Source organism: Phalangium opilio, unplaced genomic scaffold, assembly GCF_054372755.1.
Source record: "Phalangium opilio isolate 3A_F unplaced genomic scaffold, DU_Popi_V2 ptg000086l_1, whole genome shotgun sequence".
Classification (NCBI taxonomy): Eukaryota; Metazoa; Arthropoda; class Arachnida; order Opiliones; family Phalangiidae; genus Phalangium; species Phalangium opilio.
The window spans coordinates 756,839-770,699 of record NW_028324191.1 but is presented as its reverse complement, the minus strand read 5'-3'; the positions used below and the strand labels follow the sequence as shown (position 1 = coordinate 770,699).

Below are 13,861 nucleotides of genomic sequence, written 5' to 3'. Positions count from 1 at the left end.
GCATTAGTTCGTCTAGCACTATGATCGATTGGTCATCCTTTTATAGGGAAGTTGTTTATTCTATGATTCTTAAGAAAGAGAAATTTGGAGGAGAAGGCATTGTAGTGCAAATTGATGAATCAAAGTTTGGCAAACGAAAGTATTATCGGTGACATAAAGTCAACGGCCAGTGGGTATGTCATTCCCTTTAAGTTAGATTAGGTTGGATTAGGTTATATATTATTAGAAATTTTAAGGTATTTGGTGGCTACTAATGTGGAACTGGTCAGGTTTTTATGGTCCCTGTAGAGAAGATGGATGGTGAAACTCTCTTGGTTGTTATAAAGGACTAGCTGTTACCCGCGGCGTCGCTCGCTTGTAATGAGAACTTCCATCAAAATGATATAAAAAATGGGTAGATTTTACTGATGACCAATATTTTTGTAGCACCCTGGGAGCAAAGGCACTCTGCAACAAATTGAACCCAAAATTGTTACATAGAGAAGAACTTTTTCATTTCTGGGCGCCATTTTTTTAAGATGGCGGCGGATTGGAAAAATCTTTCTTAGTACGCGCCTACTACTTATGAGTAACGTTCCTGCAAATTTTCAGCCTTCTAGGGCAAGCGGTTTGGGCTGGGCGTTGATTATCAGTCAGTCAGTCAGGGCTTTGATTAATATAGATATAGATTGGAATTTACCCGGAACAACTATTGTTTCTGATTTTTGGAAAGCTTTTGATTGCCTCGAAACTGAAGGTTATAAAAACTTGAAGGTTAACCATTCGGTGCAATTTGTTGATATTGTTGATGCAAACAAAAATTCACACTAATAGCATTGAGTCCTCGTGGAGAGCCACAAAGGCTTCAATTTATCCAGGAACAAGGTTATTTTGTAACTTTACATTTGATGGATATCGCTCATTCCATATAATATTGCTTACTCATTTTGTTGTTTGTCCACTAGAAATAAACATTAATTCCCATCACGTATGGCGAAATATATGTTCATGAAGATGTGTAGGACCAAATCATTAGACCCAATCATAACTTTTTTTTAAATGGCCTGGGAACTGTATAATCCGTTTAACACTAAAGAAGAAATCCTTCCGATAAACTCTGCAAATATGGATGATGAAAGCCATGAAAATATTGATTAAACTAGTTTCCGCAACTTAAATGTATGTAATTATCATTTAATTTACGTCCAAGAAAATGAAAAAACTGTATTTAAAATGAGCGAGCTAAAGTAATTTTTTTCCGCTTCTGTACTTGTAGATACAGTAAGCAATAAGGTTTTAAATAATAAATAATATTAAATTTTAATTTAACTTATTTTTAATTGGCACCTTGACTTTCAATCAGTTCAGGGGAAATAGGTCAATATTATAATAATAAGCTATTATTTAAAATAATGGAGAAAAGTGGGATATGTGAAATTATTTTTGATTGGAATTGTTAATTAGTGGTCTCACTGACATTGACTATATGTAAATTTTCTTCTTGTTAATTTGTGTTAGGCTGTTGGTCAGCTTGAATAGGTTAGTTTCCAAATATTTTGAAAATAATGTTATGCCTTTCTAAAATATTGTTATTTATCGTCAGTTACTTTCAATTCCCAAACAATATTATGCCTTTTCCAAAAAGTGTTGTTCACATTTATTTAGTTTCTGAAAAAATATTACACCTTTTCCAAAATAAATTTATGTTTACGTTTATTCAGTTCCGATATAATATTACCAGAAGGGAATAAGAGAGAAGGGACACACTTTATATCTCCATAATGCTTTACACTCGTAACAACAGTCTTACTAACCTCAAATCAACTACCCTTCTTTGATTGGCTATCTAACTTCTGCCTTAGCTGTGACGTCACATAAGAAGGTGACGTCTCGGTTGACGTATAAAAAGTAGATTTGTTTACAACTTTACATTGAAGGAGATAAAAATGGCCGAATTTCATGTTGATAAACGAAATCAAGCTGTGCAATTAATTTAGATGCACGGGAATTGAAAACATACCAAAATCAGATAATTTGAAGATAATAAATAGATGAAAACTAATTATTCTGAATTAATATTAAAAAATAAAAATTAATTTCAATAAAATACATACTTGAGGTTATAATTACACAAGTACGAAACATCGACAGCCCTAAGCCTTTGGAGAATGAAAATCTAGCAGACAAATAGGCCGCCTGATACCGCGGAGAAGTTAAAGAACTATTTTTGCAGTAAATTGGTTAAAAGCTGTGTACTTGCGCAAAGTTTTCGCGGTTTTCTTGAGGTTGGTCGGACTCTTGTTACCATAGCAGGCTCTAATGTCTCCCTTCTCTCTTATTCCCTTCTGATATTACACCTATTCCAAATTATTTTTTTCATCTTCATTTACTTCCTCAATAACATTACGTCATTTTGGAAAATGTTGTTGTTTACGTTTAAAGACTTAATAAATTATAAAAAAACGTCTTGGTTTGGACCAAGGCCGAAAAAAACAAACGATATGTAAGAGGTTTATCATTTGACTGAAGTTCAGATATTGCAATTGTTTTAGTTATTTTTATCCATTTAATCCTTAATCAATATTAAATTCAATCAACTGATTTTACTGTTAATCGATCCATTCCCTCTAAATTAATTGAAAAAATTATATATCTACGCTTTTTCAAGAACAATTACATTTTCCGAAAACATTTTATCATGAAATTAATTATTTTGCAGGGAGTACGTGTTGAGGTATCAACATAGAATACTTTAAATATTCTATTGACTTTCTAATAAGAGCAAGCGAACTTTGACATAATTCGAAAGGAAGACGTGAATATTTAATCGAAATGCTACATTTTTATTGTCGACTCTATTAAGAAAAGATTGCACTGCAATTTCCCTCTCCGTGCTTTAGAATTTCTTGGTCATAACTCAGTCTTCATTTGAAACTTCACCATCCCTTTCTACATTGTTGGTGCTACTTTTACACCGGTTACGTATTACGCGTAATCATTTTAGCACGCTTAAAGACCATTTCGGAAAACACACAGGGGCGAGGCCACCATTGGGGTGTTCTCCCTCGCACCAAGGGTCACTGCCAGACGGTGCCAAAGTTCACTAGAGGCAGGAGGCTAGTCAACTCGCTCTGCCTATAGCGGTGCTACTAGGCGAGAGAGAGAGAGAAGAACCCAATGGCGGAATCACCCTTGTGTTTTAGTTGCTCTGTATGTAATTTCTAAAATGGTCTACTCACTTACAAATGTACACAAATTACACTGAGTGATCTGTCCTTCAGGCGCTAGCGAGTGACAAGCCACAACCACAATCATTCATGTACACGATTGTTTTATAGTTTTAGGTTATTAAGGTTGGCGGGCAAGTCCGGAGAGTCACTAATGTGAAAAGGTTTCGAACTATATGGTATTATTGGCTGAGTGTGTTGTACGGCTCAGATAGGAGGAAGGGGGTCGGAGTAAAGTGTGACCTTCTTCGCATAACTGGTAATGAATAATGTGTATACCCAAATTATTTTCGCATGAAATGAATATAACAAGTCATTGGTACTGAGAAGTATTTCTTTTTATGTAATCTTTACCCTTACCTTTGGTTATATCAGAAGTAAGATAAGGGACTTGAAGTATCGAGGTAACCAAACTCTTCACTTTGCGATGGAAGCGGCGTAAAATCGTCAAATTTGTTCGCTAGTGCTAGGCTCTATTACCAGTCCTACGGCACTTTAATTCTAGTCCCTTATCTTACTGCTGGTTATATTTATACCGATATCATATTTTTCCTGTGCTACAGAGAGCCACCTATTAAACGAAACCACACAGGATAAACATTGTTCCTTTGTCTTAAGAAGACGACATTAGTTTACAAATTAGTTTGAGAAAGAAAGTTCTTTATCATATTTTCTCTAACATCAGTCTTCTCAGAAACTTACTAGAGATTTAAACTTGTTTGGTGCAAACTTGGAAATTTGTTAAGCCAGCTGTAACCCTCAATAGCAATTAACTAAAATAAAGGGAAATCCTCCCGAGGGCCATAAAAAAGAATTTAAGACAACTTACGTTTGAATCCAAAAATAGAAGAAAACGAGTCTTCTATAACTTTATTAATAGCAATAAGGGATTAACCCTACTGTAACATACACTTGACAGATCTAACGTAAAACATAAACAACCGCTCTCTTTGAGAGACGACTAAAGAGTGACTAAATTAAATAGAAAAATCACAGAAGATCTGAGAGGAGGAGGAGCATGTAGCATGGAGGCTTAATAACCTGCCAGATACAAGGAGTAGAAACTCCAAGAATCTGGCAGACATGCTACATCCCCCCCTCTCTTTGAACTGTGGTTATTACAAGAGAAAAAAGGGATACCCCGAGGAACCCAGAATACTTTGGCAGGGGTTATCACAAAAAGTTTTTTTTTCATTGCTTTGAGTGTTTTGCTTCCAATCGGGCTCGTCTGCGAGCTGCTCTTCGTTCCAAGGGTTCCTTACTTCGCCCTCCCGGGCAATCAGAAACGACGTGGTGGGCAGTTTTATGGCACCGCCAGCATGTATGGGTGCTACAGATGAGTGGATGCTTGGTATTAGGAACTTTCGAAGCTATAAGTACTTTGGAAATTCTGATGCGAGGGGTGCACCCCATTTGTCCGAAACGCACCCAAAATATGCTATCTTCGTCAATCGGACATACATCGGGACTCCAAGGTTGCCGAGGAGCTGAAGGAGGAGAAGCAAGAGAAGCGAGAGCATCTGGAGCAGGGAGAGAGCTAGTAATGGGAAGTGGGACAATATCAGGAACTTGAGGAGTCACGTCCTGGAGTGAAGAATCAGGGACGGATTCAGCAAGACGTAGCTCTTCTGTAAAACGGCGATACACCGTAACTGGACGGCTTTCTAGCTCATGCCTAGCTTCATGATCCGAAAGTTGTTCGTCGACTTCGAAGGAGCGTCGCTCTCCCGGTGAAACCATAAGAATGATTGGTATCTCTTGAGGAGGCGTACTGCAATCTTTGGTCCAGTGGGGACCTCCGCAATCGATACATGAAACGGGAGTCTTTTTATCCGTTTTTGGAATAAAGCAATCCTTCTGCAGGTGTGAGGATTGTCCACAATTTAGGCAGAAATCAGCGTATTTGGCGCTGATTTCCTGCGAGGAATCCAGTTTGGATAATTTTCGCTCCTAATGGAGGGTCGAAATATATGGGGCGTGAATGTTCCTTTCCTCCCTCGGCCATCTAAATATAAAATATATTAGTAAGTCCTCTTATTTGCTTGGGAGATAAATTCCCATGGGAAAACAGAGATTGGCTCTCGGGAAAAACAGAAATGTTCCCTGGTTAGGTTCGGGATGGTATTATTTTGGAGGTAAACTTGGACCTCATATCTCGACCGTAATCGTTTATTATCAGGAGGTCGATAATAGATATCAACTTCATTACATCTGGGCTGAACCGTCGCCCTCTTACATACCTCTCGTCGCCATTCCAATTTAAAAGGTTCTTGATAAATATCGCGTAATGTAGCCCTATTTAAACGAGGAGTTCTCATAGACTCCGACAATGCGGTCGATGAACTATCACATGCACGCAGCGATTGGGATTGCGATTGAGGAATCTGTTCAGGGGTTGATATTTCTTCTGAAAGAGTAGAAATCTGTTCAGGAGGTACTATTTCTTCCGAAAACCGGAAGAAGGAGAATGGTGTAACGCCGGTTCTGATACTGATTGTTCAGAAGTCGTTGATTTGTGTTCCGGCGTGAGGATTTCTTCCGTAAAACTGGAGGTTGACTTGTGTAGCTCTGGTTCCTCGACTGATTTTTCATGATCAGACGGGGAAGCCTCCTTTGCCGCAGAAGGCGGACTATCTTTAGTGGGATGATTGAACTGAAAAGCCCTCATATCGTGGTTAGTATGGAGTAGGAGAGGAGGGTCTTCAAAAAGGGCCATGCCCGGTTCACTATCAGAGTCTGTAGGTTGATGTGAATCATCTCGAACTGCGGAAGGGATCTGTTGATCCGCTGCTTGATCTTCTAGAGTAGTTGATGCCGGGGTTTGAGGGACATCTGGAATAGCAGGAATAAACGGTTGATTGACTTCCTGACCGTCCTGAGGCGGAGACGGTAAAGTAGAAGATGATGATTCAGATGAAGTAGTGGAGGAAGTCGCCATAGGAGGGTGGTCCATGGTACCACCGTTTGTTGCGGGACTAGGCTCAGGATCATCTGCAACGTTCGATTGTGAAGTGGGGGCATTTCCGGCATTATCGAAGACAGCTACATTTGTCCAGTAGAGTTTTAAATGCTCTAAGTTAACTAATTCTAGGAGAGCGATAGCTCTCTTAGATAAGACTTCATACCGACTTTAATGTATAAGGATGGTTTTTTGATTGGTTATAACTTTTTTTGTATCGTATTAACTGCTTTGAAAAAATTCCACAGAACTACAATTCGGGCCCTAAATATGTGGTTAAAATTTCAAAAAGATCCATCCATTAGTTTTTCTTATAAAAAATAAAGTTGCTAAGGGTGGTTTTCATTTCCATAAAAATAATCATAGATTTTGACGAAAACCTCGAAATTTTCCCATAGAAATAACATGGGAAAATATTTTACAGATAACCATCTTGTTGTAGCCGTCATGATATAACTATACGTTTGTTTGATTTGAAAACGGTTTTAAACGAAAGCCTCATATTTAGTATTTGTGCTTTCCAGCTTTCATTGATTAATTTTAAGTTTAAGTATGTTTAATTTTAAATTTTCAAAATTACCCCAATCTGCGTTATTTAAGCATGGATAGACTGATTTACTAGAAAATATCAGCGCGACCAAAATTGGCCTTTTTTGCGTTTAGTTGCGTCATATTAATCCGATTGTTTTTTCTTAATGCCTTTTGGTTGAAATGGCCTATCGGTAGTGAGATAAGACTGCTTTTATATTGCCGCCGTGACAATATTACCCAGTTTGTGGCGGCCGCCATTTTTTTAAGGGGAAAAAATTTGAGAGTGGGTCCTTTTTCATTGTCATTTTCATATTTTTTGAGGATTTGCTGATGGATGGATTTTAAATATAATATAAAGTAGGTTTCAAGCTTTAATATAAGCCTAATTTCTTAATTTTCCACCTTTTTATTGTCCCACAATCTATTTATAAACTTGCCACTTTTTTTAAGGCGGTGAAACCCGTGAAATTGCGCTAAGCCTTGGTCGCTTCAGCGCCGAAAACAGCTGTAGACTAGTGACACATGTTCTTTACTAAAAATGTATGCGGTCACTGGTCAGTGTGTTGTTTTTGCCTTTTAATGCTTCTAATCGTGATGCGTGTCGAGGTTTACGAATCCAATGTGTGTTGCGAAATGAAAATCAAGGGTGGATACTATATGATCTATGCTTTAAAAGGAATTTGACGGCGCCAGGCCTTGCCAAAAGTCAGATCTTGGATTATCGCATGTCAATGATATAAGAAATTGACCCTCGGATATCCTGTGACTAGGAGATGCTTACAAAGTTACTAACCCTCGATTTTGGAGGTAGATACTGTGTAGTGACACTTAAAGTAACGATTTAATCTTATAAACAGACTACCATCATAAGCCCATATCGTAAATTAAACGATGTTGATATCAAAGCTTAATTGAAATACCAATACCAATTTTTTTAACTCAATGAATCTTAAATATCAACATCAAAAATTATCTTCTGAAAGAGATATCTACTTATAATCCATTCAAATTTCTCGCAACATTTCAAATTAACGAATAGAAATGTGCAAATGAAGTTCAAACCGATTAATTGGGCAAATTGCTATATTGGTCACTGTTACCGATCACAGATAGATTTCCGTCCTTCTGTAGTGTTTATTATGCTTGTGAAATGGTAAGCAAAATCTGTGATTAAAGTTTAAAATAGACATGGGCAAAAAGGGCTTTATAAATATCAACTCGATTACCGAATATCTAAATTTGACTAAAATTAACAAAATATTCTATTCGTGGTTAAAAATCTTGTTTGAAGCAGCAAGCGGCCATCTAATCCTTATTTACCTTCTTTTGAAAAAAAATAATAGGTTGATACCTCTTTCAGTAGATGATTCATTGATATTTCAGTTTCACTGAGTTTAAAAAAAATTAGTTCCACCATTGGTTAATTTTCAATATTGACCAATCGATAATCACAAATTTTAATAACTAAATTACAAAGACCGCTTCAAAACCATATTAGTTTTAAACGATTAAATTATAATTTTAAACATATATACTAGTTAATTCCTCGTAGGTAATTAGTTTATTTCCTTAGTGAAATTAATGCTGAATATTATATACACAAAGTAAATAATAAATTAACGTCTAAAATTTAAATGTAAAGTGTGTGCATTATTTCCCAATTAATAAAAGATATCCACCTATTTTCATTCAAATTAATTACTAATTTCTGGATAATGGATAGAAAATGTCGAGCTCTAATTGCGATATAGCTAAAATCAATCCCACTGGCTATTTATAATACAATATAACCTTTGCCCTATGTTTACTGTTTTGAATTTTATTTGTAAAATTTAAAACATAAAATAGTATTACAATTTTTTAAATTAAATAATTATTAATAAATTTCAATAAAATAAATTCTGGTTAAATACATAACACTACTTTTTACTAATAAATTTCAATAAAATAAATTCTGGTTAAATACATAACACTACTTTTTACTAAGTTTCTGAAATTATCAGAGCTAAATATCAAAGACACATATTTAATTGCTCTCATTTCGACACAACTGCAACCGTATAGATTTATTCATTTAATAACATTTCTCATTTCTAATTATTTAAATTCAAAGGGCTGTATTAACTTTTAAAGGTGAAAACCCAGCTGACTTAGAAGTAAAAAAATACCAGGCTGCCAGGCTGTCTCTAACACAACAGAGTTGGCCATTCTCGCTTATGAGAAATGAATCCTTGTCATATGCATCTCTGGACTTTAGGAGCTCCAGGACTCCCAACTGAAGCAGGGTGGGAAATAGGGATTTTTTTTAAAACTAGACATTGGGCCAGCGACCCCCTGCCCAGGAATAAATGAACTGGTCCATGACCATTGACCAGGGCGCGGCGTCTGCTAAACTAAAGAAGTGGGTAATTAAAATAGTTGAGATAATGTCTGGACCCTGGTTACCCTAGAATTTCCTTAGTGGTCCTGTGGACCACTGCTCCCCCTCCGATTTAATTTTTAAACTGGTCATTTTCCCTGTGCCACCGCCTTATTTACAACGCTGAACTGAAGATTTCTTTTGACCGGACCATAGCCTACTCGATCACGCGCAATCTTAATTAAAATGAAGACTGAAGGAGCAGATATTAATCAAAAATGTCTTCATTAGAATCAAGTCCTAATGTCCTATCGATAAGACTGAGGTTATCACTTGACTGAAGGATCAGATATTAACTTTTCTTTTTAATTGAAACTTAAAGGCATGCTTAAGAAAAAACAACGTTCCATTACCGTTTTCCGTTGAAATAACTTATTTTACAGGTAATCAATTTCAAAAATTTACTTATCTCGGGTTTTCGGGCACAGTTCCATTCCCCCAAAACATTTTATCATTACATTACTTTTGAGAGATAACGTGTCAAAATAAGCTTTAAAACAATAGAAAACTGAATGAGCGGTCTGTTTAGCCATGACCAAAACCTTCAAATCAGTGTTGCTAATGTTAGAAAGTGGATTTTCCCACTTCCATTTTAAAAATTTGCCGCATTTCCCACACCCCCTTTTTAACAGTCATATTTATCTGGACTATTTTATCATACTAAGTTTAATATGGAATATCACTCCGCATGGCTTTGACAATATGTACAAATGCTATAAAGCTTTAAAATTCTCAAAATATGCTTTCTTTTTTTCAGTGCCAAACTTAAAATCACCGAATTTATTTCAAAATGTCGCTTGAAATTATTAAACCGCATAAAATTTTCGAAAATGCACTAATTTTAACTGTGCAGTTAAAATTAGTGCATTTTTGAAAATTTTGCACTATTAACCCTTGAACAGGAAAATTCCGACATTTGATTGATTTCGGAAAAATATTACTTTTTCCCCACAGAGCCTAAAACCAAACCTAAATCTCCCACGATGTGGGAAATTACCCACACATTGGCAACACTGCTTTAAAAACTTACAACAAGCACACTTTCGAGACATGTTCTGAACAAATTAGTGCTTAACCCGCTAATAGTACGACCACAGAGAATTGATGTAAACTGTAGTTGAAATATATTCATGTGCGACCTGCGGCACTGAATGGTCTCTAACCATTGTTTGAAACTAGAGAGAGAAATAGTGAGCAGCATTAATCATGTCCTGAGCTATGAGAATGAACAGTATGACTGTTGACTGAAGTACACTAGACATTACATCATTTTTCATAACCACGAGTAAAAATCTAACTGTCCCTACTTAATTTTCCGCCATTGTCTTAAAACGTATCCACTGCGAAGCATGCCGGGCACAAATGAGGGAATGTCATACACGTACTCTCTCAAAAGTGATTAATGTAATGATAAAATGTTTTGGGGGAATGGAATTGTGCCCGAAAACCCGAGATAAGTAAATTTTTGAAATTGATTACCTGTAAAATAAGTTATTTTAAAGGAAAACGGTAATGGAACGTTGTTTTTTCTTAAGCATGCCTTTAAGTTTCAATTAAAAAGAAAAGTTAATATCTGATCCTTCAGTCAAGTGATAACCTCAGTCTTATCGATAGGACATTAGGACTTGATTCTAATGAAGACATTTTTGATTAATCTACATTCTGCCCTGAGTTAGCGTCCTTTAACTCACTGACAACGGGAGAATGTTTGGCAACTATTTTAAAGGGACCTGCCCATTTAGGACTGAGTTTTCTCATAACTTGACCTTCCGTACTTGACAAAGGATGTGTTTCCATCCATACTAGGGTTCCTACCTCAAATTCTAGAGGGTCATGGCGGAGGTCATAGTGTTTCTTTTGGTGAGCTTTTGCTAACTTAGATAATTCATTACTAAATTCAAATTGTTCCTTAAGAACTTTTAAAGCTCTACTACGACTGGGGTCATCAGGGTCTTGAATGGGTTCTTCAATTTCTAAATCCCAAGGGAGACGTGGCTCCCGCCCTAAATTCAAAAAGAAAGGGGATCTGCCCGTGGTTTCATGGGGCGCGGAATTTATAGCGAATTGAAGAAGGTCAAGGGATTCATCCCATCTATCATGATGATTCCCTACATAGAATGATATGAGTTTGCCTACTACTCTATTTACTCGTTCGGTGGGATTTCCCTTAGGTGTGTAGGGGGTGGTAAACTTTGGATTAATTCTAAAAGCTCTGCACGTTTGCAGCCAAAGTTTTGAAGTGAATTGTACCCCTCTATCACTAAGAATAGCTTTAGGAGCTCCCCACCTAGAAATAGTAGACTTAAAAGCTTGGACACAAGTCTTAGCTGTAATAGTTTTAAGTGGTATCATCTCCACGAATTTTGTCATGTAGTCGACAAAGACTATTAAATACTTATAGTGGTGTCTACTTTGGGGAAAAGGTCCCATAATATCGACACTAATTTGGTCCCAAGGACTTGTTATTTCAGAGGGTTGCATTAGCCCTGGCCTTAAATCTAGCCTTAAATTGTTGGCATAGGGTGCATCCTCTAACATAGTCCTGGACATCACTAACTATAGTAGGCCACATATCTATATGTTACTTTACTTAGGGTCTTATCTTTGCCCCTGTGAGCTGATAGTGGGTGGTCATGTAATAACCTCATGGCTTCTAGCCTTAATCGAGGAGGTAAATAAATTTTTTCAGGATAGTTCCTGTAAGGTCTTCTATAGAGAAGATCATTCTTTAGTTCGAACATTTTATGCCTAACTGGGTTAGGTCCTTGCAAGGAATTTATAATAGGGGAAGCGAATGGGTCTTCCCTTGAGATTTTCTTACGTCTTCTATTGTAAAGACTAAATATAGGGCTCTAGGACCTGGAGGACGAATCTGACCTTCAACAGACGCACTAGAGGAAGTTGAACTACTACTATCGGTAGAATTTTGACTAGTACTACTACTAGTTGGATCCAAATTACTGGTAGAATTTGAAGTGGAGGAGCTAAAATTTTTGCTTAAGACGTTTATCGGAGCTCTCGATAAAGCGTCTGCTACTACATTTTCTACTCCTTTCTTATGTTTGATAGTAAAATCAAAGGTTTGAAGGTACAAAGCCCATTTAACTAGACGAGAATTTGGTTCCCTGATATTAAATAACCACTGTAGAGCCTGATGGTCAGTAAGGACAGTGAATTTACGACCTTCTAGAAAGGGCCTAAACTTCTTAACTGCCCAACAAATGGCTAAACACTCTTTCTCGCTAGTGGAGTACCTAGTTTCCGCATCTTTTAGTCCTGTACTAGCATAAGCTATTAGAACTTCTACATCGTCTTGTATTTTGGAAAGAAGGGCACCTAACCCTGCATCACTAGCATCCGTAGTGAGAATGCACGGGGAATCCCTTCTAAAGGAAGCTAAGGGATGAGCCTTACAGATTTCTTCCTTGATCTTTTCGAACGCCTGTTGCTGTTTGAAACCCCAATTAAATTTTTGATCCTTTCTTTTAAGTCTATTAATAGGGGCTATTATTTGAGAGTAGTGATTAATGAACCTATTGTGCCAACCTGCCATCCCTAAAAATCTCTGGATTTCCTTAACATTTTTAGGAGGAGGGAATTTCTGTATGTCTTCTATCTTAGAAGGATCTAAATGCTCCTGATTCATTTACTATGTGACCAAATATGGTAGCTTCTTTCTGAGCGAACCGACATTTTTTTAACTGAAGGGTGAGACCCGCTTCATTTAATCTATTTAGGACGTATTCTAAACACGCTAAGTGTTGATCCCAATCCTCGCTAAGAGAGATTAAATCATCTAAATAGTCTATTAATTGGAAGTAATCGGCATCTCTAAACATTTCGTCAATTAAACGCTGAAAGGAGCTAGGGGCGTTACAGAGCCCAAAAGGGAGTACATTGAACTCGTACTTTCCCATATGAGTCACAAAAGCAGTTTTTTCTCTACTCTTAGGGTGCATTTCCACTTGCCAATACCCTGATTTCAGGTCAAGTGTTGTTATAAATTTCGTTCTTCCAACCCTAGCTAACATGTCCTCTATATTAGGCAAAGGATAAGGGTCCTTAATGGTAACACTGTTTAGTTTTCTGTAATCAATACAAAACCTATAGGGTTTACCCGGTTTGTTTGATCAATTAAAACAACTGGCGAAGCCCAAGGAGATACTGAGGGTCTGATTATCCCGTCATCTAACATTTCCCTAACATGTTGTTCTATTATTTTCTTTTTCTGGTCATTAACACGATAAGGCTGAGATTTTATGGGCGCACTATTTCCCGTATGAATCTCATGGAAGACTAGTCCTGTTCTTCCTACTTTATCCGAAAATAACTCAGGAAATTTCAATAAAAGGGATTCTAATTGATGACGTTGTTCATCAGAGATAGAGGCTGCGGAAACTGCGTCCCTAATACTATTCACAATCTCCTTATCTATAGGATCCTTTTCAGATGGAATTGAAAAGGGATCTTTAAGTTACCCACTAAACATTGAGATGATTCAAAATCTAACTTGACCCTATTTTCTTCAAGGAAATCTTGACCCAATATGAAGTCACTATTCAGGCAAGGAACTATGTAGAATTTAAATTTAACTGGTTTCTCACTTGCATTTGACTTAAGAGTAAACTCTAGTTATTGAGAACCTTTTGTAAAAGTATATCGGCCATCGCCCCAAACCACACAATCTAATTGTTCATCTTCAGGTAATTCTGAAGAGTTTCTATATTTACAAATCTTTTGCCACTG

General features: G+C 36.8%; 1 long non-coding RNA gene across 1 annotated transcript; it reads left to right on the top strand.

Moving 5' to 3' along the window:
- The first annotated feature begins 6,856 nt into the window (after nt 1-6,856).
- On the top strand, nt 6,857-9,270 carry LOC149650525 (uncharacterized). Its single transcript, XR_016371556.1, has 3 exons — nt 6,857-7,053; nt 7,147-7,503; nt 8,830-9,270. It is a non-coding gene; the product is annotated as an uncharacterized LOC149650525 (long non-coding RNA).
- The last annotated feature ends 4,591 nt before the right edge of the window (nt 9,271-13,861 follow it).